The 26,042-nt window shown below is 37.3% G+C and overlaps 1 protein-coding gene and 1 long non-coding RNA gene across 5 annotated transcripts in view; one reads left to right on the forward strand and one right to left on the reverse strand.

The window, feature by feature from the left end:
• The window catches only part of L3MBTL4 (L3MBTL histone methyl-lysine binding protein 4), a 448,796-nt gene that overhangs the window by 238,502 nt on the left and 184,252 nt on the right, over nt 1-26,042 (reverse strand). The gene's annotated exons all lie outside the window — the stretch shown is intronic.
• On the forward strand, nt 12,501-20,815 carry LOC125914806 (uncharacterized). The gene is made up of 3 exons (XR_007455436.1): nt 12,501-12,645; nt 12,969-13,041; nt 20,025-20,815. It is a non-coding gene; the product is annotated as an uncharacterized LOC125914806 (long non-coding RNA).

Genomic DNA, 26,042 nt, shown 5'->3' on the forward strand with positions numbered 1-26,042 from the left:
ATATATATATATATATATATACACACACACATATATATATATACATGTATATATTTCTAACTGGGTTTCTCATTTCTCTTTATATTTGTGTTATTTTATTCCTAATTACATTTGCTGAGGTCTATATTATTGTGTCATTTTCTTTTTCCTTTAAAGGAATAAGCACCTAGATTTATTCATCAGCTTTCTTGTTTTTTCTCTTTTCTAATTATTTCATTTGCTGCTTTTACTCTTATTACTTCTTTACTCATATTTCCCTTAGGTTTGTTTTTACTCATCAAATTGAACTATAAGGATAATTGATTTATTTTCATTTTTTTAAATAACAGAAGCATTTAAAACCATGAAGTTACCACTGTTCCCCCTGAATACAGCTTTAGACATCTGGATAAACTTTTATGAAATATTTGTGTATCTCACTTTTATTTTTCAAAAACAATTATAATTACAATCTGTAAGTGTCACCTTCATTTAGTCACTGGCCAAATAATTATTTAAGAGATATCTCAAATCATTAATTTTTGTAGTTATTTAAAATATTCATAATAATATCTACTTTACCACATGGTAGTTTCAGAATGTCACATGATATCTAGGATTTCTTTTTGGCATAATATAGGATCAACAGTTGAAATTTTTGTTTAAGTATATACATACACATACACACATGTTTTGAGGCATATTAGTATGCCTCAATTGAATGTAAGTAGCTATTATTATTAAAAAATCTGCTTTATTTTTTATTTAAGCAAAAAACCTGAAGCAATAAGCTAAAATTTCTAAAATACTTTTTCATACAGTTTTCTAGTATCTGTGATAATTTTTTCTTCATATTTAAACTTTTTACTAAAATAAAGAATATTTTAAGAAAAATATGCCAATGAAGTAAACAGCCTGAAAAACTGTTCACAAAATTAGCATAGCTGTACCACCAGGACCCAGGACAGCCCCTCCCATTCTACACCCTTCCAGTCACTGCCCCCTCTCCGCAAAGGGAAACTCTCATCCTAGTTTCTAACCTCTAAGATTAGCTCTGCCTGTTCCATTTTTTCCTTTGTATAAATGGAATCATACAGCATGTACTCATTTGCAGTGGTCAGCTTTTGCTCAGCACTCTGTCAGGTTCGTGTAGACAGCTGCATGCAGAAAATCTGTTATCACTGCTTTGTAGCAGTCTATTGGGTGAGGATTTCACAATTTATCCATTTTACTGATGATGGTCCTTTGGACAGTCTCGATTTCGGGGGCTATTATGGAAAGTGCTGCTACAGACATTCTAGTATATTCTTGTTGGTCATCACAAATATACACTTCTTTTGGAATGCATCCAGGAGTAAAACTGCTGGATCATGGGGTAGTTTGCTTTATATTTTGATGTTACATTATTTAGCACAGAAAAGCACATGTAATTTTCGCTACTGATTGTGCTTTTTATTTAACATTGAAAAAAATTTCCCTTAGACACCTTGATTGCTTTTACATCAAATTCTTCTTTGTCACTAAAAATTAAATTGTATGCCATCTTGTATTTTATGTTTGTTTTCTTAATAAAATTTTGCCCATCCTTTTTACTTTTAAATTATTTTGTCTCAGGTATATCTATTTTAAACATCTTCTAAATGGATTTTGAAATCCATTTGCATTTACTTTCATAACTCATTTGCTTTATCTAACTTCCGTACACATGTTTTAGGCTGGAGTTGTTGTTTTTTTTTTAAACATTCTCTTAGGGTTTCCTTTGCTTTTTGTCCCTGTCTATATATGAGCTATGTTACATACCTTCTGTTTCAGGAATTATTTCTGCTACTTTTGTAGCTCATATACTTTTTAATGTTTATTTTATTTTTGAGACAGAGAGAGAGAGAGAAAGACAGAGCACGAGCAGGTGAGGGGCAGAGAGAGAGGGAGACACAGAATCTGAAGCAGGCTCCAGGCTCCAAGCTGTCAGCACAAAGCCCAACGCGGGGCTCAAACCCATGAACCATGAGATCATGATCTGAGCTGAAGTCAGATGCTTAACCGACTGAGCCACCCAGGTGCCCCTGTAGCTCATATTTTTAACGACTGTCCAAACTCATTCCTTGTATTTTGGATTTCCACATTTCCGTGTGGGTTCTGATTATGCTCATATCGTGCCACGTCAGCACCGGGGTCCCCTCCTCCCTGGCTCCGGGTCTCTCACCAGGGGCCCAAGCAGCAGATCCTGGGGAATGGTGACTAAAGAAAGCAGTGTGTGGTGGGCTGAGGAATGAATGTGCAGAGGCTGAGGGAGGAAGCAATTAGTGCTGCTCCAGTCCCATAAAGAAATCTTGCATGCTGCTATGAAAGAAATCATCCTTTTTCATGATCAATAAGTGCGAATAAAAGACTGTGACTGTTTTCAGTGTTTCTGAAGCAGTACTGCCTCTGTGACACTCTCCAGAAATGAGCTATGTATGTACTGTGTGTATATATATTCCCTGTTCAATGAGTCCAAGGAAGAAGAACGTCTCATTGCCTAGGGAGGCCTGCAAAAGCCACATACTCCCACTGTCTTCCTCCTAGCCCCACCCTGAGTCCTGCTACCTTTGGGGGGTATGGCAGGGGGCAGAATCAGGGCAACAGAGGAAGGGGCAAGAGCCAGGTCCACTGACACAGCTGTGTGGCAATATGACAGAAGCTTTTCAGAAGCTGAAATTCCTTCTTGTTTCAAGAAATATATGAGACCACCCCATGGAACAATAGCCTTCAGCATCTTCACTTGTCTCAAAGAAAGCAACATATAACTAGTTTCAGTTTATTAGTAACCACTCTTCAGAGTACTCCATTTACACTAAGTCATTCATTCCTCACATATGCTGCTCATTTTATAGGTGAGGCTCAGGGAACTTGAGCAGCTTTCCCAGTGCTATACACGTAGAAGTGGAAGAAATGGGTTTGGAACAATTATGTCTGACTCCATTACCCACGTATTCAACCACTGCTTCCCCCTAGTATTATAACCCAGAGCTCCATGATCCACGGTGGTCCAAGGCCTCAGGACTGGGAGTATGAGCTCCCCCTGGAGGCCAAGGTGTCGTATGGCAAGGGTGGGAACATTGCTAGATTGGAGGCAGGCTGTTGGTATAAATGTATTTATTCGCGTCCCACCTCATTCCACTCTATTGAGAGATTAAACCATCAGAGATGGGCAAACACTGAGGCAAGATGAGGTTCAAGTTGTGGCTGTGGGCACAGGTGGCTGAACCAAACAAAGGAAACGTGTCAGCTATTGGGATCAAGCATAGCAAGGCTCCTGCCAGGCAGCCCCTGGATCTCCCCATGGTACTGGCACTTTCCTGGAGAAGAGGAAGACCCAGGTGACAAATATCTTTAATTAACGTCAGCAAATAACTAGAAGGCAAACAGATGACAGCCAGAGAGGACGGAGGGAGGAAGTGCAATGGAGGGGAAGAGCTTGCGTCCTCATGGGAGAGGAGCCTCTCTAAAGGCTGAGAACTGTCCTAGGAGAAACAGTGGGACTATCTGGGATACGACAAAATGTGCTATCCCAAGAGGGTGACAGAGAAAGATCTGTGCGAAAAAGTCACTTAGATGAAGGTCAATTCCAGTGCTTTGAGTTGAAAAAATTGAGAGTCAAGAAAAAAGGGATACAAATATGGGACGGTGCAAAAACAGAGAAACTTAACGTCAAACCAAGTTAAATGCAAGTGAAAATATACTAAAATATATCATTCCAAGGACTACTTATACCATTCCGGAACAGCAATTTCTTACAATGATCTACAGGCCCCTACCCACCAGGGACCCATTACCACTCCAACCTCATCTCCCTTCACTCTGCTCCTGCTCCAACTAGGACACAGCTGACTTCTTCTCCCTCAAGGTCTCAAACTTGCTGTTCCTTTACAGAGAAGTTTTCCCCATGTACCTTCCACACTCCCTACCTCACCTCCTTTAAGTTGTTGCTCAAATGTCCTTCCCTGAACTCCCTAAATATACAGAACCCTCTCACCAAATACATGTGCCCCTCCTAACCTCATGACCTGCCTTACTTTTCTCCACAGCACTTACCACCAATTAACTTATTAAATTAATATTTACATATTTGTTGTTTCTCTTGCTCTATAAGATCATAACTGCCTAATGACAGGAATTTGTTCACTTAAGTCCCATTTTCTCTGGGACTTTCTCCAGAACAGAGCCTAGTATGTAGTGATCAGTAGTTATCCGTTATTAAATATTTGGCAAATATCTGCTGAATGAAATGTATTTAAGAAGTTTGCATTTGATATTGTGGTGGCCAAGAATGTCAGATATGTGAGCCAAAATTGTACTGGTCTAGCCTCAATATAATGAATGGAACACTGATATAAAGTTGTTTGCCTGTTGGTGTTGGCAGTATTCAGAGGTATCATTAGAACGAGCTGATGCTCCTGTACTAATTCTGGCTAAGGTTCCAAATAGCACTATAGACTGCACAGTACCAAGGGAAGGCCATCTGACTTGTGGCCTCTGTGTAAGGTAAATGTAATCCTCAACTGTTTGTTCCATGTAAGAAAGGCCTACTTATGTGTCATATTAGTTACAGACTCTTCTTATAACAACGTCCTCCATGAATTTACCACCTGGAACAATAGCCTAAATAGAAACATAATTTTGCCACTGGGACAGTCTAAAGAAGGGTAGTTAATAAGGAGTATAAGCCCTTGAGGTCCTGGAATTCTGGTCTGATTAGCGTGTCCCATGCAACCTAGAGAAGCATGACAACCATAATTACATCAGTGGCCAGTCCAGGAACCAAAACGCATAGGCGTCCCAGGACAAACAGTTTTTAGGTAATGGACAACAGTCCAGCTTAATAATGATGTGCTAAGAGGCTTACTGAGAAGGTTCAATCAGAACACAGAGAATATTGATCATAAACACGCATGCTAGATGGACTTACCAGGGCACTTCATCTAACTCTTTGTTGTACTGATAAGGAAAGTGAGACCTGGCATTTTAAGTGACTCGTCTAAGGCAAGACAACTAATAGCCAAGCCAAAGCTAGAACCCTGGCCTCCCGATCTGCAATTACAGAAAACAAAACTTGTGAATAGTTGCTTTGAGGCGTGGTGAGTACTCTGGATGCTGCCGGGCACTAAGGCCGAGAAGAAGCATCAATAGAAGAATGAGGGCCATGCAACTAGTACTGCTGAAGCCCTGACTGACCGGCTTTGCCATCATTTCAAGAGAGTGGATTTTCTAAGAATGCCCCCCAGGCATTACCTATTTACTTCTCTGTTTCAAGAAGCCCTGACAAGGCAGAGCAGTAACTCATCCAGGCCTCCGGATGGTAGAGACTGCAGGCAGTCCCCAATGACTGTGTGCTGCCACTCCACTCACGAGGTTCGGCACACATGGAGGGGCTCTTTATGAAAACGATCTTAACATCAAGGAATCACTAAATATCCCATGTTAGACAGCGCTACACTATTTAGTACAAGACAAAAGAAATGCAAGACATGAGGACAATCAGTTATCTCAATCATTGTTGAGCCTAATTCAGGTTCACTCGATTTTGTTTTCAAAAAATATGTTGAAACTAACCTCACAGTTATGGTACCTTAGATGCCAGAAGTCTTGGACTCATATTCAGCTCATCACAATCAGGGGTAAAATATCCTTTCTGACCAAAGAATACAGTTATGCTCCCTAATATTTTTAACAGTATGTCAGATTTGTTCCTTGATCACCAGACCATAAAGCATACACAGAACTTTCAATCTACACAATGAACTAGAAGTACTCAAGTACTTATCGAGGAGCTCATTTCATAATTGACTGTTTTGCCGAAAGTATGGCTGAGATGAAGTGTATTAGGAATAGACTAAGGAAACAGAGTCTCTGTTCTAACTAGTGAAATCACTTTCAGAAAACAGCCAATCTGTGCTACACTGGATGAGCTCCCAGCGGAACTGTCTCCAAAAGGACCATGGCTCCCACGGTACCTAATCCAGCCCAGTGTTTGGTAAATGGCAGGCACTCGAGATGGGGTAATTGCCTCTATTTCTCTCTGTCCCTCTGTCTCCCCCTCTCTCTCTGTCTCTGTCTGTCTGTCTCTCTCAATAGCTAACATTATGGAGAACATACTGGTTATTTTGCTTCTATTTTTCTCTCAATTTCACTAACTACACAATACTCCACTGAGTAATATTCTGTGACTAATAATCCTTACATGTTATGCCTATATTGGTCTTTGCTGCATCTTTAGCTCCTAGCTGGGCCTCATGCTTAGCAGGTACTTAATATCTATTCAATTAATTAATTAATAATTTACATTTTTCTCTGAACTCTTCTTACCTTCCTTATGTCAACAGAATCTATATTTGGAAAATACCAAAATGCCATTTAAATACAGTAATTCTGTGTGTAACTAAAAAAAGTCAATAGTTCATGTTGCAATTAAATACAAGATTTATTTATGCTATAAATTTTGCTAATGTAATTTTAGCTTGCCAAAGAAATTATGATGTTAAGTAGTTATTTGGTATCAAAATATAATTTGCTAAAATATTTCTATGTGCTCCTCAGACATTTAGAATATTTGCTAAGTATGTCCAGCAAACTGATAATTCTAGAGAATCTACAGAAATCAATTGCTGTTATAAACCACATTTCATCACCTCTCAAAATATGAATTATTATAGCTTTATTTCTGGAAATAATCTTGCATTTAACATACATTCACAACCAGTCTGAATACTAGACTCCCAATTTAAAAATGCAGAAATGAGCATATACATTTAGCTCTGTTCCTTCTAAATGCCACCAAAATATCAATAAAGGCATTTTTAAATGAATACTTATCAACAGAGAAAATTCTGAATTAATTTTGATACAACACATTATGGAATACTATGTAGCCTTTATAAAGAATCAGAACTATACCAAATTAATTGAAAGAGATTTGCCATGAAACAGCTGAGCAAGATAAAAAGATAATGGACAAATATGTATATAATATAATTCCATTTATTTGCACAAGCAATTATTTGAAAAGGATATGGGTTCACAAATATATCTATGTATGAGTGTGTATGTGTGCATGTATTTGCAATCATATTGGAATTAGTAAAATATATATAGCATAGGATGGCTAATAGTTCAATCATTTTCATTCTCCTCTTGAGAAAATACATTTCCTGGACTCCCATGCTGTTAAATGTAGCTATGTAACTGCGTTCTGGCCCATGCATTTGGGTAGAAATGATGTAATAAGCCACTTCCAAGTTTGGCTCCTAAAACCATCTCATGTGCAAACAAACATCAGTTCTTTTCCCATTTTCAGGCTTTGCTGAAAGAGTCCGAAAGACCTGGAGGAGCCCCAGTTCTGAAATAACTGCATGGGGCAGAACTAACCATAACTGTACTGTGAGAAGAACAAGAAATCAATTCTTAATGTGTTAAGGTACTAAAATGTTGGAGTCATTTGTTATGCTAGTTAGCTCATAGTAATTAATATGGAGGGATTAGCACCACTTGCTACTTCCTTGAGAGGAGTAACTAACCTGAGTAGAAAAAGAAATACAATGCTTTTAAAAAAACAGGATAAATTGGGGCGTCTGGGCGGCTCAGTCAGTTGAGCATCCAACTTCAGCTCAGGTCATGATCTCACAGTTCGTGAGTTCGAGCCACAAATTGGGCTCACTGCTGTCAGCACAGTAGCCGCTTCAGATCCTCCATACCCCTTTCTCTCTGCCTTTCTCCCACTCGTGCTGTTTTTCTCAAAAATAAAAAAACAATTTAAAAAAAACAGGATAAATAAAATGTAGTTTATGAAAAAAATTAAAAATAAAAACAGTACCAGTACAAGGATATAAAGCCACAATGAGAACAAGTGAAAAAAAAAAAAAAAAAAGGCAAAAGCAGATGAGACATGGAAACAAAACCCCTGGAAGCGTGAAAAGGAAATAAATGAATGAAAATTGGCTTCACATACTGAGAAAGCTAAAACAAATCTGTTAAAGAAGCAGGTTAATTTATGTTATAGGACCCTGGAAAGCTTCAGTAGCTGCAGGCATCAGATCCTTCTGAAGGCAGAGTGTGGTGCTAACAACAGATGACTGTTTTGAAGTCCTAACAGAAACACTTAGACACACCAGGTCACCTACCTGACCCCACACAACTAGGCAACTATCCCTCCCACATTAAGGCTAAAGGCTGGAGGGTTTAGTCTCTGGACAGGTTGAAACAGAGAAGGAACAGACTTTGGGATCTTATGCAGTGATGCAGCCCACTCATAGAAGAATGGCCACTTGCAGTACCTGAATCTCAAACTGCGGGCAGCCCTTTGCCTCAGCTCTCAACGACTCCTACAACCCTGCCATAACACACACCCCAGTCAGAAGGAGGAAGAGGAGCCTTTCCTGTGGGAACCAACCCAAAAGTCCTCGTTATGACATTCTGAGGTATCCAATATCCAACTAAAACATCCTGGTTAACATCTCAGCACCCCACAGGGATGTTTACAATTTCACAAGCTCCATCAGGGCACCCAGAGATTTTATTCTGCTTCTCAGGACCTTATTCTTAAAGATGAAAGGAAACTGAGATTCACTAGAGATTTGAAGAACCCAATACCTGGATACAAAAACAAAAACAATTAACGTAAAAACATAAATTTGAGAAAAGAGACAATATAGGGAACAGAAGATTTAAACCAACAAGTTTAAAAAATAAATGAACCTTGGGGTGCCTGGGTAGCTCAGTCAGTTAAGTGTCAAACTCTTGATTTCAGCTCAGGTCATGATTTCATGGTTTGTGAGATCAAGCCCCACATCAAGCTCTGCACTGACAATGCAGAACCTGCTTGGGATTCCCTCTCTCCCTCTGTCTCTGCCTCTCCCTCTCCCTCTCTCTCTCTCTCTCTCTCTCTCTCTCAAAATTAATTAATTAATTAAAACTAAATGAACCCTTAATTCATATCCTTAGAGAGCTAAGAGAAGACTCATAAAATATTGTTATTGGAAAATAAAGGAGAATTCCATTTCAATGTAGAATGTAGAAAGACAAAAAGACTGTTACCCACTCCCTAACAATGAGAAACAGTCAGATAATCTGAAAAATCATAAACTTCCGGGAGTCCATCAAAGAGCTGAAGTTCCAAGGAAACAAAGTAATGGAAATATAAGGGGGCACAAGTTCCTCTAGAGACAGCTGAGAAACTCAAAATATTTAACCTGTGGCAGAGAACTAGAGGAAAAGGTAATCACACCCAAGTAAGTAAAAAGAAATCAGCGAACATTTTAATAAATTCTTAAAAGTCAAGTGGGAGCTAGCATGTCAGTCTGGAATAGCTGACCCCAGACATAAGAGGAGTGTCCCCATACTCACTCACAAGGTGGTTTTAATGGGTCTTACCAAGTGCTCAGAGGAAAGACTAGGAGTGAGACAGAAGACTAGCAAGAGCTCCCTTTCAGAGCACTGAAGATAAAAATTTAAGGGGCAACCAGAAGGATGATAAAAATCACATTCAGGAGAACATAGGTAAAGAATCAGAGTAGACTTACAAACAAAAACTATACCAGCCAAAAGACAAGGAAGTGACATATTTAATGAAATGCAGAGGGAAAGATCCATCAGCTCACGATTCTATACCCAGCAAAAATATATTTAAAATATTAAGGCAAAATAAAGACTTTTTCAGGCAAACAACAGCTGAGATGATGCATTTCCAACAAACCTGTGCTAGAAGAAATTCTAAAAGAAGTTCTTTAGCAAGAAGGAACAGGACAGAAATGAAAGAATAAATGCTACAGCCAATACCACAGAAACACACAGGATCATAAAAAACTACTATGAACAGTTATGCACCAACAAGTTGGACAAATTAGAAGACATGAATAAATTCCTAAAAACCTACAACCTATCAAAACCAAATCATGAAGAAATAGAAAATCTGAACAGACCAGTTACTAGTAAGGAGATTGAATCAGTAATCAAAAACCTGTGATGGCTTCACTGGTGAAAAGCACCAAACATTTAAAGAATTAATACCAGTCTTTCTCAAGCCCTCCCAAAAGATAGAAGAGGAAGGAACACTTCCAAAATCCCTTATGAGGCCAGCATTACCCTGAAACCAAAACCAGACAAGGATGCTGTAAGAAAAAATAATACATGCCAATATCTCTGACAAACTTAGATGCAAAAATCCTGAACAAAATATTAGCAAACTGAATTCCACAATATATTAAAAGAAATCATACATGGTGATGAAATGGGATTTATTCTAGGGATCAATTAATGTGATACATCACATTAACAAAACAAAGTATTAAAATCATACCATCATCTCAATAGATGCAGAAAAAGCATTTGACAAAATTCAACATCCATTTATCCATTCAACATCCACATCATTCATTTATGATAAAAACTGTCAACAGTGTGGGTATAGAGGGACATACCTCAACACAATAAAAGCCATATATGACAATCCCACAGCCAACATCACACACAGTGAAAAGCTGAAAACTTTTCCTCTAAGATCATGAACAAGGCAAGGATGACCACTATTGTCACTTTTATTCAACATAATGGAAGTCCTAGTCAAAACAATTAGGCAAGAGTAAGAAATAAAAGGTCTCCAAACTGGAAAGGAAAAAAGCAAACCTGTAACCATTTGCAGATAACATGATATTTTATATATAGGTAATCCTAAGACTCTACCATAAAAAGAAACCTGTTAGAATAAATCAACAAATTTGGTAAAGTTGCAGGATACAAAATTAATACACAAAAATCTGTTGTATTTCTATACACTAATAATGAACTACTAGAAATAGAAATTGAGAAAACAATTCCAGTTACAATTGCTTTAAAAAGAATAAAATACATTGAGAATAAGTTTAACTAAAGAGGTAAAAGGCCTGTACTCTGAAAACTAGAAGACTTTCATGAAAGAAATTAAAGAAGACACAAATAAATGGAAAGCTATTCTGTGCTCATGGACTGGAAGAAATAATACTGTTAAAACGTCCATACTACCCAAATCAATCTACAAATTTAATGCAATCCCTAAAAATTAGAATGGCATTTTTCACAGAAATAGAACAAACAGTCCTAAAATTTGTTTGGACCCACAAAAGACTCTGGATGAAGGAATCTTGGGAAAAAGAACAAAGATGGCAGCATCATACTTCCTGATTTCAAATTACATTACAAAACTATTGTAATCAAAACAGTAAGGCATTGGCATTAAAACATAGGGATGTGATTACCTGGGTGGCTCAGTCGATGGAGCTTCAGACTTTGGCTCAGGTTATCATCTTACAGTTCATGCGTGCAAGCCCCACCCCGGGCTTGCTGCTGTCAGCGCAGAGCCTGCTTGAGATCCTCTGTCCCCCTCTCTCTCTGCCCCTCCCCAGCTCATGCTTTCTCTCTCTCAAAAATAAATACTTAATTTTTTAAATAAGAAATAAATAAAACACAGGGACCAATGGAGCAGAACAGAGAGGCAGAAATAAATCCATGCATATATGGTAAATTAATTTACAACAAAGTAGGCAAGAGTATACAATGAGGAAAGGACAGTCTCCGCAATAAATGGTGTTGAGAAAATCACATAGCCACATGCAGAATAAAGCTGGACCACTATCTTCCAACATACACAAACACTAGCTCAAAATTAATTACAGACTTGAACAAAAGACCTGAAACATAAAAGTCCTAAAAGAAGAGGTAGGCAGTAATCTCCTTGATCTTGGTCCTCACAATGAATTTTTGGATTTGACACAAAAGCAAAAATAAACAAGTGGAACTGGATCAAGCTAAAAAGCTTTTGCACAGCAAAGGAAGCCATCAACAGAATGAGAAAACAACCTACTAAATGAGAGAAAATATTTGCAAGTCATGTATCTGATGAGGCGTTAATACCCAAAATATATAGAAAACTCATATAAGAAAAACAAACAATCCAATTAAAAAATAACAGAGGATCTGAACAGACATTTTTTGCAAAGAAAGACATACAAATGGCCCACAAATACATGAAAAAAATGCTCAACATCACTAGTCATCAGGAAAACGCAAATCACAACCACAAGAAGATACCACCTGACACCTGTGAGAATGGCTATTATCAAAAGGACAAGAAATAACAAGTGTTAAGGAGGATGTGGAGAAAAGGGAATCCTTGTGCACTGTTGGTAGGAATGTAAATTGGTGAAGCCACAATGAAAAACAGTATGGCATTTCCTCAAAAAATGAAAACTAGAATTACCATATGAGCCAGAAATTCCACTTCTAGGTATTTATCTGAAAGAAACAAAAACACTAACTTTAAATGATACATGCATCCCCATCCTCACTGTAGCATTATTTACAGTGGCCAAGGCACAGAAGCTACCCAGGTGTCCAGAAATGGATGAATGGATAAAGAAAATGGGCTATTATTCAGTCACAAAATGGACTATTATTCAGTCATAAAAAAGGGAAATGCTGTCGTTTGCAACAACATAGATGAGCCTTGAAGGAATTACATGCTAAATGAAATAAGTCAACAGAGAGTACCAATATAATATTATTTCACGTACATGTGGAATCTAACAACAAACAAATACAGACAAGCAAAGAAAAACAAGCTCACAAAGAGAACAGATAGGTGGTTACCAGAGGCAGGAGGTGGGTGATTGGCAAAATGGGACAAGGAGTTGAAAAGTATAAAGTTTCAGTTCTAAAATACATAACTTATGAAGATATAAGGCACTGCATGACGAGTGTAGTTAACACTACACTATATTGTATACTTGAAAGTTGCTATGACAGTAGATCTTAAAAGTTCTCAGTACCAGGGAAAAAACTTCATAACTATGTGCAGTGCTAGATGTTAACTAGATTTGTCACTGTAATCATTTTGCTGTATGTGCATGCAAATACTGAATCATTATCTTGTACACTTGAATGTAATATAATGTTATATTATAAATTATATCTCAATTTAAAAGAAAGTTCTTCGGGGAGAAGGAGTATGCTGTTAGATGGAAATGAGCACTGGAAATAGTGAACAGCATTTATAAGGTACAGAACATATATAGAGGTCACACTGTTTTCACTTCTTATATTCCTTGCTTTTTTTATGAGAACAAAAAGTCATCTGTAAATAAAGAAAAGATGAGAAATAATGGGAGAAAGAAATGAAAGTAAACCACTCACTATTAGGCTTTTATATTATAAAAGTGGTACAGTAGACTGTGATGAGTTTAATAGGTACATTGCAAATCCTGTAAGAACTGAGAAATATTTTTAAAGAGGTAAATTAAAAATCCAATAGCAGGGGCACCTGGGGGGTTCGGTGAATTGAGTGTCTGACTCTTGATTTCGGCTCAGGTCATGATCTCACAGTTTGTGAGATCAAGCCCCACATCGGGCTCCACACTGACAGCGAGGAACCTGCCTGGAATTCCCTCTCTCCCTCTCTCTCTGCCCCTCTCCCATTCACGCTGTCTCTCAAAATAAATAAATAAACTTAAAAAAAGAAAAATCCAATAGCAAAGATAAAACGGAAGCATTAAATAATTCTCAGTACAAACTTTTTAAAGGAGAAAAAAAGGACCAAAAACATAAATAGAAAGCCACTAGTAACATTAAATCCAATCATACAAAGAAATATGTTAAATGTAAAGTGCTTGAGTACAAGAGACAGTATCTAAAACTGAAAAATACAGAGGTAGGAAGCAAAAAACACATTCTTGAGGAAGAGGGAAGTAAACGTCAAGTGACAGATATGCCCCTTCACAGAAAATTCTGGGACAGGGAGAAGAATGCTGGTTTTCATTAGTCTTGCCTAGGACTTGTAGGGGCACCTGGGTGGCTCAGTCATTTGAGCGTCCAACTTCGGCTCAGATCATGATCTCACAGTTCATGAGTTTGAGCCCCGCGTTGGACTCTGCTGACAGCTCAGAGCCTGGAGCCTGCTTCTGCTTCTGTGTCTCCCTCTCTCTCTGCCCCTAATCCACTCGCATTCTGTCTCTGTCTCTCTCAAAAATAAAAATAAACATTAAACAAAATTTATAGGACTTGTAATATAACTACACATGGGAATTCTTTTCGAAATTTTTATTGTGGTAAAATACACACAAAATCTACCAACTTAATCATTTTTAAGTGTACAGTTCAGTGATACTAAGTACATTCATATTGCTGTACATCTATCACCATCATCCATCTCCAGATCTCCTTTCATCTGGTGGAGCTAAAACCCTGTATCCATTAAACGACGACTCCCTGTCCGCTCTCCCCATAACCCCTGGCAACCATATTTTTTTTCTCTCTGATTTTGACTACTCTAAGGATCTCACATAAGTAGAATCATGCGGTATTTGTCTTTTGTGATTAATTTACTTCACTTAGCATAATGTCCTCAAGGTTCATGCATGTTGTGCCATACGTCAGAATTTCCTTCCTTTGTAAGGCTTACTAACACTCCATTGTGTTCATAGACCACATTTTCCTTATCCATTCATCTGTTCATGGACACTTGGGTTGCTTCCATGCTTTGGCTAATTGTACATAATGCTGCTATGAACTAGGTGTGCAACTGTCTCTTTGAGACCTTGCATTCAAATCTTCTGGGCGTATACCAAGAAGTGGAAATACTAGATCACATGGTAATTATGTTTTTAATTTTTTGAGGAACTATCATACTATTTTCCAAAGCAACTATACCATTTTACACTCCCACCAACAATGATCAAGGGCTCCAATTTCCAAACATCCTTGCCAACACTTCTTATTTTGTTTTTTTGTTTTTTTTAATAGTAGACACCCTAGTGGATTTCCCTAATGATTAGTGATGATGTGCATCTTTTCATGTCCTTACTGACCATTCATGTATCTTCTTTAGAGAAATGTCTAATCAAGTCCTTTTCCCATTTCTAATTTGGGTTGTTTTTTTTATTATTGTTGAGTTTTAGGAGTTCTCCATATATTCTGGATAATAATACCTTATAAGATATATGATTTGCAACTATTTGTCCTATCATGAGTTTTGCTTTTCACTCTGTTGATAGCATGCTTTGATACACAGTTTTTAATTTTCACAAGGTCCAATTTGTCCACTTTTTCTTTTTTTGTCTGGGCCTTTGGTGTCATATACAAGAAATGACGGCTAAACCCAATGTTGTGAAGCTTTTGCCTTATCTGTTAAGACTCTATAGTTTTAGCCCTTACATTTAGGCCATTGATCCATTTTTATTTGGTTTTTGTATATAAAGTGAGGTAGGGGTTCAGCTTCATTGTTTTGCATGTGGTTAAACAACTTTCCCAGCAATATTTATGGAAGAGACTATTCTTTCTCCTTTGAATAGTCTTGGCACCCTTGCTGAAAATAATTTGACCTTATATGTTAGGGTTTATTTCTGGGCCTCTGTTCCAATGGTCTGTATGTCTACATTTAAGCCATTATCACACTGTTTGAATTACTGTAGCTTTGTAACATGTATACATATACGTAACATGTTGAAATAAATGGCAAGTCTTCCAACTCTGTTCCTTTTCAAGACTCTTTTAGCTACTCAAGAGTCCCTTCATATTTCACATAAGCCTTAGGACAGATTTTTCTGTTTCTTCAAAAAACATCTTTGGGATTTTGAGAGGGTCACCTTGGGTAATAGACATCTTAACAATATTAAGTTTTCCAATCTTTAAACAAGGGATGTCTTTCCATTTGTTTACCTCTTCTTCAATTTCTTTCAGCAACGTTTTGTACTTTTCATTGTACAAGTCTTTTACCTCCTTGGTTAATTCCTAAGCATTTTATTCTTCTTGATGCCATTGTAAATGTAATTGTTTTTTCAATATACTTTTCAGATTGTTCATAATTAGTGCACAGAAACACAACTGATTTTTGAGTCTTGATTTTGTATCCTGTTACTTTGCCGAATTCATTTATTAGTTCTAAGGGGTGTGTGTATGTGTAATCTTTAAGGTTTTCTACATATAAAATCATATCATCTGTGAACAGAGATAATTTTACTTCTTTGCTTCCAATTCAGATGCCTTTTATTACTTTTTCTTGCTTAATTAATCTGGCTAGGATTTTCAGTATTATGTTGAAAAGAAGTGACAAAATTAGTCATCCTTGCTTTTTCCTGATCTTAGAAGATAAGCTTTCAGTCTTTCACTACTGAGTATGATGCTTCCTGTGGGTTTTTCATATATAGCTTTTATTACATTGAATTTGTTTCCTTCTGTTTCTAAACTGTTGAATGTTTGTGCTTGTTTGTTTTGTTTCATGAAAGGGTGTTGAATCTTGTTATAAGCTTTTCATCACTCGAGATGATTATGTTGGTTTTGTCTTTCATTCTGTTAATTTGGTGTACTGCACTGATTAATTTTCATATTGAATCATCCTTGCATTCCAGAAATAAATTCCACTTGGTCATGGCATATAATCCTTTCAACGTGATTCAGTTTCCTAGTGTTTTGTTGAGGATTTTTGCATCAGTGTTCATAAGGGATACTGGTCTACAGTTTTCTTTTCTTATAGTGACTTTTCCTGACTGTAGTAACAGGGTAGTACTGGGTCCATAAAATGAGTTAGGAAGACTTCTCTCCTCTTCAATTTTTTGGAAAAGTCTGAGAAGTGGTGGCATTAGTTATTCTTTAAATGTTTGGTAGAATTCACCAGTGAAGCCATCAAGTCCAAGGCTTTTTTCTTTGTTGGGAGTTTTCTGATCACTAATTCAATCTATATATGAGTTACTTTACTTAAAATATTTTTAAGTGTGATTTAAAACACACACAAACTGGGGCGCCTGGGTGGTTCAGTCGGTTGGGCGTCCGACTTCAGCTCAGGTCACGATGTCACGGTCCGTGAGTTCGAGCCCCGCATCTGGCTCTGGGCTGATGGCTCAGAGCCCGGAGCCTGTTTCCGATTCTGTGTCTCCCTCTCTCTCTGCCCCTCCCCCGTTCATGCTCTGTCTCTCTGTCTCAAAAATAAAATAAAACGTTAAAAAAAAAATTAAGAAAACACACACACACACACAAATTGCCTATTTTTATGTACCAGAACTTGTGGATAAATTATGAACAAAACAATACAGTCCTTGCTAATACAATATTCATAGAAAACAGGTGCCTGTATTTTGAGAGATCTGGGGTCTTGTTCCATTTTTTTCTTTTTCATGTCTGAATTTTCTAATGTTGTTGGAAGGAAGAAACTTTATGGAGGGTAATCTGGAAGTATTTATCAAATGCTTAAAACTTGTTTCTATCCTCTGTAATCCATTAACTCCACTTAAAACAGCCACAAAGCAATAACCAACATCTATAACTATTTCTTTAAAAGGATGTCTTCTTGGGGCACCTGGGCAGCTCAACTGGTTAAGCGTCTGACTTCGGCTCAGGTCATGATCTCATGGTTTGTGGGTTCGAGCCCACGTCGGGCTCTGTGCTGACAGCTCAGAGCCTGGAGCTGCTTCAGATCCTGTGTCTCCCTTTCTTTCAATGCCCCTCCCCGGTTCATGCTCTGTCTCTGTCTCTCAAAAATGAATACACATGAAAAAAAATTAAAAGGATGTCTGTTGTTATTTAAGAACTAGAAAAAGTTAATGTCCAATACAAAAGAAAATAAGCCAAAATAAACTGTGGTGTACTCAGATAATTTTGCAGTCATTAATAACTAGGTTTTCAAAGACTATTTAAAGATAAGTAAATATATTCAAATTATGTTTTCAAGTAAAGGGGAGAAATGAACAATAAGATCATAATTCTAGTGTTTAATTCATGTGTATAAAATCAAATAAAAAGACAAGATGATTGAAAAAATAACAATTATAATGGCAAGCTCTATCTAGTCATGAGATCAATACTTCAATGTGTACATTATTACATTTCAATTTTACAAATTTCCTGCACTTTTATGAAAATAAAATATAATTAACATTTATTTTAAATAAGTTTGACTTCTAGTAAGTCCGCAGCTTCACTTCATTGGTGATTATTTATCAGGATTCAATGATAAAAATAAGCTTGGATTCATAAAGAGAATTTAGCTGACTGAACACTCTTACAGAGACAGAGAACAGAATACCATCCTTTTATAGTGTCTCTGTAGAACTGTGTAGGGAATTCACTTTCTATGAAAAGCCTTGGGGAAATGATGATATGATTTCCAATTAAGTTAAAGAACAAGAGAGAGGATCATGATATATGCTGCAGTGGCATGATCACCTATTGGTGGAAGTATGGCAATGTCTTATGGGACCTCTGTTAGGAGAATGTCTACCTGAGGCACAGGCACAATAACATAACATAATATGACACACTATATCAGATGGCCACAGAAAATTGTCCCACAGTTAGCAAAATATTCAAGTGCAGGTTTTTTTCTGCTTTGAGTGGCTTTTTGCTATCACATTAACATGTATTTACTGTAGAACATGATATTTACAAGAATAAAAGGTCAGGAACCAGATTTATTTCCCTAGCCCATCAATTCCAAGCATTCCAGACCACAAGAAACTCCGAATAAAGAGCTAATATATGTCTTCTTATTCAGTCACTTGCCAAATCAGGTAAGTAGAAATCCCAAAGTATTTTAACATCTCCCTAGCCTCTACTCCTTATTTTCACATACAATCAATCTCCCTAATGGTCTTCCTGTAATCTGGCGCATTATTGCCAAATAAATACTTAAACATATTTATATCAGAGATGGGACTACAAACTCCTCGTTCTAGCTTTTTAAAGATCTTTTATAACATGGCTTCAACCTACCCATACTACTAATTCTCTATTAATTAGTAATTAACTAATCTATTAATATTTCAAAACTGAAGTGAAACCCATTTCAGAGTACTGACCTCCAGAACTATAAGATAATAATTTTGTGTTGTTTTATGCCACTAAGTGTGTGGTAATTTGCTATGGAGCAGCACACCATCATATAATTTTCTCCATGAGGCACTTCTTTCTTGTTCTGGCCAGGTATTATTTTTTTGACTAATTTCCTTGCTATCATCTATAACAGTTATTTATAAACTCACCAACAGTCTCTAGTAAACTGTCAGTTTCCTGGGTCTAGGAAGGCTGCTCACCGACCTTTCTACTCCACCTCCCCCACCAAGGTCCTGTATAACGATAGTAACATATTATAGCACAATGATAAGGCAGGAATCCACAACTATATGTAAAAAAATGAATAAATAAATAAGCTTATAAATGTAGAGGAAATAATGTAATTAGAAAATCGCCATTTGGCAAATATCATAATAACAGCTAATTCATCCAATGAACATTAATAGATGCTAAAAACTAGTGAGTGATAGATGAGAAATAGTATAATTATGTAATCTCAATGTCAATTCCCACAAACATATATTAATTACAAAAGGAAAAAGCAAAGTTGCAGTGGAGAAGTGGCACACACCACTTCAATCAAGTGATCAAAGTTAACATTAGCAGGGGATTAGCATCCACCTGAGGGGATGCATTAATTCTGGAATATTCCTCCCCTGGTACATAATCCGTCCACTGCTGTGGAAACATCAGGCAAACCCAAAGTGAGAAGCACGTTACAAAAAACAACTGGCCTGTACTCTTCCAAAGTGTCAAGTTCATAAAAGTCAAGGAAAGATGAAGAACCGCTGCAGATTAAAGAACGCTAAAGAGATATGACAAGTAAACACATGTGATCCTGGATTAAATCTGCTCATTTGTGTTTCGTAGAGGATTGTTATTGGGTGACCTTTGCAAAACTTTCATCTCGGCAATTTAACCTCAAATGGTTTGCAAGGAGTTTATTTTTGCTATTGTGACTTCTGAATCTTTAAAATTATTTCCAATTTTAAATACAATAAAGACATTAACAAGGCCAATCACACAGCAGTCTGAGCCTAATGTTCTAAATCACCCATCACCTCCTGTCCCTCTCTCCCCCTTCCCTACCCTGCAGCCCAGCACATTACTCATAGGCCCATAATTTGAACTTTCCAGGAACTTCCTTTTTTAAGGAGGTGCATACCATTCCTTCTATCTAACTCTTCCATTCCATCTCTCAGGTGAAATTCTGCACATCCTTCAAAGACTGATGCAACATTGCTTCCAGTGTGAAGGTGTCCACACACAGAGCTGGAACTTACATCTCCTTCTCCTGTGTTCCCAGTGGGCAACTGAAATGTTTCCTTCCATTGTAGAGCCTGTGCGCAGGGAGACTATAAGCAGTGTGGGGAAGAAGAAAAGGCAGAGGAATTCCTGAAGTGAACTAACGAGGCCTGTCACCTAATCCCCTTCACATCACGTGAAAGGTCTGGGGCCAGTTATCTGATCTCTCTGGACCTTAGGCCTTCAACTATGAAATTGAAATTATTGACAAAATCTTCACAAAATTGCTATGAAAACAGATAGATGTGTGAAGTAATATTGGGCATTCAAGAAAAATGAGATCCAAAAATAAGATTCTACTTCACAGTCGGTATGATGGCTATGAACAAGAACACAGACAAGTGTCAGCAAGGATATAGAGAAACTGGAGCCCTCACACACTACCCAGGGGAATGTAAAATGGTGCGGCTCCTGTGGTAAAGATCCTGGCAATTACTCAGCAAGTTAAACGTAGAATTGCTACATGACCCAGCAACTCCACCCTAAGTATATGCCCAAGCGAACTGGAAACATGTTCACACAAAAACTCTTACACAAATGTTCATGGCAGTATTATTCAAAATAGCCAAAATGTGGGGAAAAAAACCCCAAATGCCCATGAACTGATAAACAGATACACAAATTGTGATTTATCTATGTAATGAAATAATATTTGGAATTAAAAAGAATTGATGTGCTGATCCACGGTACCACACGGATGAGCTCTAACATCATTATGCTAAGTGAATAAGCCAGACATGAAAGGCCACAGGTTACATAATTCTACTTACATGAACTATTCAGAATAGGCAAATCTATAGTGACAGAAGGTAGATTAATGGTTGCCAAGGGCTGAGGGGAAAGGAGGGTTGAGGGATAATAGCTAAATGATTCAGGGTTTCTTTCTGGGGTGATAGAGACATTCTAAAATTAAATTTGGTGATGGTTACCCAACTCTCTAAATAGGTTAAAAACCACCAACTGTATACTGTAAATGGACAGCGTATATCCGCTATAAATGGATAGGTGTACAGTGTGTGAATCACATCTCAATAGCGTTTTACAAAAACAGATCCCTTCCTTCAGCATGTTTTATGCTTACTTGGTTCCCTCCATTCTGTAAGCACAGAAGTCACTACGGAGATGTTTGCGGAGATGTTTGAACTGAATGTGAGTTTGGTCGCAGAGTGTGCTTCAAATGTGAGCAGCGGTCTGCATTTGCAGAGGCGCTCCGTGCAGGACTGTCATCCTTCCTCGGGGACGTGGTCCCACTGCCGATCGGAGGAGCCCTCACAGCCATTCTGGTTCTGCAGGGCTTCCTGTCTCCCTGTCCAAATTGAGCAGGAGACAGGATGGCGTGGCGGCTCCCGTTCATGGACTGCGCCAACAGATTTTCACACAAGTAATCACACTGTTGAGAAAAGTCTTCACAATAGTGTTTTGACGGGTAAAAGCCACACTGAGCAATGGAGAGCAGTAGGAATTTCACAAACATTACAAAAAAAGCAAACTCAGAGTCACTTTTAAATAGCAATACCATTCAAGATAACTTAAAAACGCAAAGAATATAACTTTCCACAGATAATCTATTTAATATTCTTTAATAGATCTAATTTTTAACCGTACAGACTTGACTATACCATGAACCATCTAAAACTATGCTACTGGGGATTTTACATCAACAAAAGGATGAGATTTGCCTCTGTTGGTAAGGAGGTGATTCTTAACTGGACATTGCCTGCTCACCGCCAGATGAAGCTCAAAAGCTCACTATGAGACCCAACAACCCTTCTGGAAAGGGTTCTCTCCTTCAAATGCTGAGGCGTCTACCTGACACCTTCTTGTCATTTTGTAACTTCAACTACAATTCCAGCAGATTGCTTCCTCTGAAGGAAAAGAAGCCCATACATTTTAGTCCTCTCCGGAAAGACACTGAAAAGAATATGTAACAACGCTTTGGATTAAATTTATATCAGTGAAAAGCACCTTTACATTTTATACTTCACTCATTTTAAAAACTGGCCTTTCCCTTCTCTTTCTCCCTCTGAAAAGGCTCTTTTATCCGGAATTTATGAGAATCTGAGTATACACCAGGGACAACTAGACAGATCAGTACACACTGTTCTACTTTCAAGCGCCCTAATCGTTCTCAGATGTGCAATTACAGACACACACACACACACACACCCACACACACACGCACACGCGCACGCACGCATAAAAAACTGTAACAAATACAGCCAATACATTTTCTTCTGACAACAATGTAATTACAACCATAAAATAAAACTTAATGTAAAAATCTATGGGCATAAATGATGCTTAAAATATCAATTCACTTAAAGTAAAATAACTACAGCTAACAAGTTGTGGCACTAAATTACTAACAGAAACAAATCATTCATATAGACCAGTGTTAATTTCTTTTTATCTTTTACTATGTTCAAACCCTAAAAGTACATATATAAGTACAAAATATATATGACATAAGTTATATTACATATGTGTGCATATGAATATAAATATAAATTATTAGCAGTCTTAGCCTCAGCCTTGTCACCAAATTCCCATTTGTGGATTACCTGAGTACACAGCATTATATTCTCATGTCTTAGGGCCCCTTCTACCATCCATGGTTTCAAACCTTTCCTCTCTTGTGCAGTTAATAGGGACCTAACATCTTCGGTCACTCGAGTTTTCACATAAACCTACAGGCCAGCATACTCATGATCCATCACAAGCTTTAAGCAATTTTGTTTACTTTCTAGTTGCCGTCACCCAATTTTTTCTTACTTTTCCTCTGCATATATTTTCATTATACTCTACTCTCTTGTTCATACTTTGATTAAGAGGCTGATTTACTTATATTTTATCACCACACCAAATGGGAAGCTTTCTGTGGTCCAAGGTGGTCCTGTGACCATGAAGGGCCAATCCCCTGCAATACCACAAGAAGAATCCCCCTTATGACACAGTTGGTTCCCTCCTAGAAACAAGTATTCATACTGTGGATGAACATTTTAAAAAATTAAACATTTGACTTGTTGTTTATCCTGGTTTTCCTTAGCACTCTTAGCAGCCTTAGGAATAAATACATTTTAAAAGAGTAAATGAGATTTATCCCAGGAACACAAGCATATAAAAAGCATATGCAGCATATAAAAAGAAGTAAATATAATAATATCATATTAATAGAATAAAGGACTACCCTTTTATGATAACACAAACCAGTAACAGAAAGGAACTTCCTTAATCTGATAAAGGGCGTCTACAAAAACTCTCAGCAAACACCACACTTTATGTGGAGAGACTGAGTATTCCCCTAAGATCAGGAACAAGAAAAGGATGTCTGATCTTGCCACTACTACTCAACAACGCACTAGAAGGTCTAGCCAGATAAAAAAGGAACCAATAAAAGGAATCCAAAATGGAAAAGAGGAACTAAATGTTTCTCTACTTAGAGATGACACAATTTTGCATATAGAAAATTCTAAGGAATACACACACATGCGCGCGTGCACACACACAGAAAATATTAGAGCTAATGAATTCAGCAAGCTTCAGAATATAAGATCATTGTACAAAAATAAATTATATTTCTACACAACAGCAATGAATAATCTAAAGATGAATTAAGAAAACAATTCCATTTATAATATTTTAAAAATGAAAAGACCAGAAAAAGACATAACAAGAAAACTAAATACCAATACTCCTTCTGAAATCAATACAAAAATCCTCAACAAAATAGTAGCAAACTAAACTCACCAGCACATTTAAAATGATTATATAGCATGAAACTATGGGGGGGGGGGGAACTCCCACACAATTATCTCAACAGATATAAAAAAAAAGCATTAGACAAAATTCAACATCCTTTTGTGATAAAAACACTCAAAACTAAGAAAAGAGGGAGGGAAATTTCTTAACATGATATAGGACATGTAATAAATATCGACAGATAACATCATGCACAATGGTGACAGACTGAAATTTTTCTGCCCTAAATTAGGAAAAAGATAAGAATGCCTACTTTAACTTCTATATTCCACATTGTACTGCAAGTCCTAGCCAGAACAACGAGTCAAGAAGCAAAATTAAAGGCATTCAAATTGGAAATTTTAATATTTTGGAACTTCTGTTCTCTTGACAGACTACACAATTCTATGCAATAAAATCCCATAGAGTACACACGTACACACACACACACACACACACACACACACACAAACTAGTAGAGCTAATAAACTCAGTAAAGTTTCAGGATATAAAATTAACTGTGTTTCTGCATTCCAGAAATAAACAATTCAAAGGGAAATAAATAAAATAATTATATTTCTAGTACATTCTAAAAGAATATAATACCTAGGAATAAATTTAACCAATGATATGAAAGACTTATATGATGAAAACTAAAACACACCACTGATAGAAATTAAAGACCTAAAAAAGTGAAAAGACAGCTCATATTCATGGGTTGGAAAACTTAATACTGTTGAGATGGCACTACTCCCTAATATTCAGTGTAATCCTTCTCAAAATCCCAACAGTAATCTCTCTAGAAAAGAAAAATCCAATCTTCAAATTCATATAGAACTGCAAGGGGTAAAAGATCTGTATGCTGAGAACTATAGAAAGCTTATGAAGGAAATTGAAGAAGATATAAAGAAATGCTCATGGATTGGAAGAATAAATATTGTTAAAATGTCAATACTACCCAAAGCTATCTACACATTCAATGCAATCCCAATCAAAACTGCACCACCATTCTTCTCGAAGCTAGAACAAGCAATCCTAAAATTTGTATGCAACCACAAAAGACCCCAAATAGCCCAAGTAATTTTGAAGAAGGAGACCAAAGCGGGAGGCATCACAATCCGAGACCTTAGCCTCTACTACAAAGCTGTAATCAAGACAGCATGGTATTGGCACAAAAGCAGACACATAGACCAATGGAATAGAGTACAGACTCCAGAAAATGGACCCACAAAAGTATGGCCAACTAATCTTTGACAAAGCAGGAAAGAATATCCAATGGAAAAAAAAAAGACAGTCTCTTTAACAAATAGTGCTGGGAGAGCTGGACAGCAACATGCATAAGAATGAAACTAGACCGCTTTCTTACACCATTCACAAAAATAAACTCAAAATGGATAAAGGACCTGAATGTGAGACAGGAAACCATCAAAACCCTAGAGGAGAAAGCAGGAGGAAAAATCCTCTCTGACCTCAGCCGCAGCAATTTCTTACTTGACACCTCCCCAAAGGCAAGGGAATTAAAAGCAAAAATGAACTATTGGGACCTCATCAAGATAAAAAGTTTCTGCACAGCAAAGGAAACAATCAACAAAACTAAAAGGCAACCAACGGAATGGGAAAAGATATTTGCAAATGACATATTGGACCAAGGGCTAGTATCCAAAATCTATAAAGAACTCACCAAACTCCACACCCAAAAAACAAATAATCCAGTGAAGAAATGGGCAGAAAACATGAATAGACACTTCTCTAAAGAAGACATCTAGATGGCCAATAGGCACATGAAAAGATGCTCAATGTCGCTCCTTACCAGGGAAATACAAATCAAAACCACACTCAGATATCACCTCACGCCAGTCAGAGTGGCTAAAATGAACAAATCAAGAGACTATAGATGCTGGTGAGGATGTGGAGAGACAGGAACCCTCTTGCACTGTTGGTGGGAGTGCAAACTGGTGCAGCCTCTCTGGAAAACAGTGTGGAGGTTCCTCAAAAAACAAAAAACAGATCTACCCTATGACCCAGCAATAGCACTGCTAGGAATTTACCCAAGGGATACAGGAGTGCTGATGCAGAGGGGCTTGTACCCTAATGTTTATAGCAGCACTTTCAACAATAGCCAAATTATGGAAAGAGCCTAAATGGCCATCAACTAATGAATGGATACAGAAATTGTG

Source organism: Panthera uncia (genome assembly GCF_023721935.1).
Source record: "Panthera uncia isolate 11264 chromosome D3 unlocalized genomic scaffold, Puncia_PCG_1.0 HiC_scaffold_8, whole genome shotgun sequence".
Classification (NCBI taxonomy): Eukaryota; Metazoa; Chordata; class Mammalia; order Carnivora; family Felidae; genus Panthera; species Panthera uncia.